The sequence below is a fragment of the Olea europaea genome, chromosome 17, assembly GCF_002742605.1.
Source record: "Olea europaea var. sylvestris chromosome 17, O_europaea_v1, whole genome shotgun sequence".
Taxonomy (NCBI): domain Eukaryota; kingdom Viridiplantae; phylum Streptophyta; class Magnoliopsida; order Lamiales; family Oleaceae; genus Olea; species Olea europaea.
In genome coordinates, this window is record NC_036253.1 from 2,664,109 (window position 1) to 2,667,723 (window position 3,615).

Genomic DNA, 3,615 nt, shown 5'->3' on the forward strand with positions numbered 1-3,615 from the left:
AAGTCTGTTAATTACGGATATAATGACGAAAATGCCCTTATTATGTGAAGACAGTTCGATTTGAACTGTTTGACAAATTTTCAAACTAAATCATTTAACGCGATTTGAAATTTTTTCACATCAAACCAATCCAAACCATTTTTTTCGGTTTGATTCAGGTTAAAACTACGGTTTAACAAAAAAAAATATAAATATCAAATAAATTAAATCATAAATATTAGTCTAAAATTTCATATTAAAATATAAATTGCATTATTAAAAAAATTACAAATCAAAGTTATATAATTATAACCATTATAAAGCAACAACATGATATAAATTTTTTAAACTCTTAGTCAATACTAATTACGTCCATCTACAAGTGTAATACATAATTCATTTTTTTTATAAATATAAAAATATTGTACATGAATTAATTGATTATAGTTAAATGATATAAAATAATTAATAAAAGAAAACGAATTAAAAAATTCAAGTACAATAGTACCTAGCTTCTATGACTTTTTGTGAATCATTCGAAGCTTCAACTCTATTTAAATATTGACGAATTACTTTAAGGGAGATCAACAAACCGACAAGTATTAGAACAAAACAACATAACTATCAATAAAAATATAAAAATAATTGCCAACAAATAAAAGAATTTTGATAATCTAACTTCAATTTGAGAAATTTATTAGAAAGAAATGAAATGTGCACGTTTGAATTAAAATCTAAATTTTATTGTCTGCTCAATTGTAATTGAGAATCAATTAATGTGGTTTAGCATCAGTCGTTCAACACTTTACCCAATTTGAGGATTTTACATTCATAGTTGTGATAACTCATGAGTATTTGGATACGATTAGTTAATTGAGATGTATAATTGTCGAATTAAGTTTAATTGAATTATATCTGATATAGATGTATTTTTAACTAAAATTTGTTAAATTTTAATTGAGTTAAGTGAAATTTAGACTAATTTATTTTCAATTTTTTTTTTTAGTAAACGGTTTGCAAAGATTGAAATCTAAATCAAGCGGTTTGATTCGATTCAAAACCAAAATATTGACAGATTCACGTAGAACCAAACTAACGGTTTCAGAAAAAAGATTTTGATGTGGTTTTGCGGTTTGATGGTTTCGTTGTTCAGCCATACTTCATACTCAAATTTCAAACTATTGAACCCTTGTTTGATTCTCATTCTTCTAAAAATTTATTTTTTCAAAACTCATTTTTCAACGATACATTCATCAATAAAATAATATTAAACGTAAATTTAGAACTTTTCTTAAATTTTTAACCACACATTATCTATAATCTGCTATTCAAAATGCATTATATCCCTTAAAATGGGAATCAAACAATGCTGAACACATTGTGTCATAATTAATCCTTAACCTACGTCTACAACTTGATCGTTGGTATATTTTTTTCCAACAATCATGTTACGTATACATCATTTGTTACATCATGTCACGTAGCACCATGGTATTGGACAATTTTTTTAAAAAATATATTTTTTCACCAATCAAATCTTATCAACTCAAAGAGTGATGCTATTTAGCCCCACTATGGTTGCAACCACAATCTAAGTGGCACTAACGTGACATTAATTGATAGGTGAAATTAAATAAGTTATTTAATTTCACATTTCATTTAACCTATCATCTAATGTTACGTATATTGGGATTGTAATTTCAGTGGGGGACTACATATTATTACTCAAACTTAAATGATGTCAAAAATGATGTACATTTTTTATGTACAAATGATTTTGCCCTTTTTTCTGATTTTATAGCATAGTTAGTTCGTGTTATACTCAAGGACAAAGGCACACATAGACAATGGTTATCGGTGGTCCACCCAAAATTTCTGACTTTTTTAATTTAAAAAAAAAAGGAAAAAGAGTCACTTAGATAGTAAAATCTTCGTTAAATAAATTGCATATCAAGCCGTGATGATGTGGTTTCAATTAATCTAAGTTGGAGAGTAAATTTCGAAGATTTTTTACTAACAGGTCTTTTCTACGCTTGATAAAAAATTTCAAATATATATTTTTGATATGCGCACGGATGAAAATTTTGGAGGATTACTGGGTCTTAGTGATCTCGCAAAGAAAGTGATTGCGACGAAGATAAAAATGAAGTGTATCCACTAATATAGGCTTGTGACGTTGGCATTGATTCTTCCAATTGCTATTGCTACTATTGAGATGATATTTTCTACAATGAATCTTGTTAAGACTCAATTGTACAATCGAATTGAAGATCGGTAATTGAATGACAGTTTAATTGTATACACCGAGAATGATATATTTAGCAAAATTGATAATGATGTAATTATATGACGTTTTCAAAATATAGAAACACGTTGGGAACAATTATAGTTATATTATTTTTAATTATTTTTGCTATATAATTTTTGCCCCCCAAATAAAATATTTTAGCTCCATTACTAGCTATACTTACAGTTTTTATTACTTTTGACCATTAATAAATTATTTTTAAAAATGAAGACCTTCGATTTTAGTTAAAATAAAGGGAAAGATACATGAATCTTACACATAGGAATCACATTTTACAATTAATAAGCTCCCTAAAATATTTTATAAATTAGGTGATAGATAATAATGATGATGATGATGATAATAATACAAATTTAAATTTAATCTACATATTCACTCCCACTCCACCTCTACCAAACCTTCCGGAAGATTTTTCAGAAATTGAAAACTAGAGATTATATCCCATCCCACGGGACCACACCTCTAAAGAATTTACAAAAAATGAAAACTAGATATTACACCCCCAGCCCACGGAACCCCTACACCCTTCCATCCCATACTGCAAACTAGAAACCACAATTCACCACCATTACCTTCAATGCACCACCACTACCACCTTCTACTCAAATTCACGACCATAAATACTACATTTGCTCACTTGTGTTATATATGACTAGCTATGACCAAAACTTATCTTCAGTGTGATTGTCTTGCGGCGAGGTCACTGCAATTTGTGATTGTGTGTAACCACATGCAGTAACAGTTAACATAGATTTGGTCACCGACGATCACAATGAAAATAAACTTGATATCCTCGATTTCCATCGTCGCCACCACTCCCAACAACGTCAAAAACCAAACACGCACTCTCACCAAGATCACATGCTCCACTAGCAATAGAACCATAACCACCTACACACCACCAATAGAACCAACACAACAACAACAGAACGAAACCACAAATTAGAATATCACCAGCACCATTTGCAAAACACCAACATCCATCCCAAAACCCGGGCTAAACAATAGATTTGATAAAAATCCTATGAATATGTAGCTCTTTTTATACATCAAAATCCTAGTTAGAACAAAGAATAGTGAACGCCCATTGCAACTAAGTTCATTACCAAGACATTTGAGAAGACGATTTGAAACCAACGAGACCAATTTCCAATGTGAGTTAAAGATGTGACTTCATCCTTACTTTTTTCATTTTTAAGCTAGTACTTGTGCCAAGCATATGGGGATGGTTGGAAATTAAGGACGATGAAGTAAGGTGCTAAGCCGGATGAAATATTTTCGATCTCTCATTTCTATAGCGACAGCAGAACAAGGTGTCGATGCTTGCA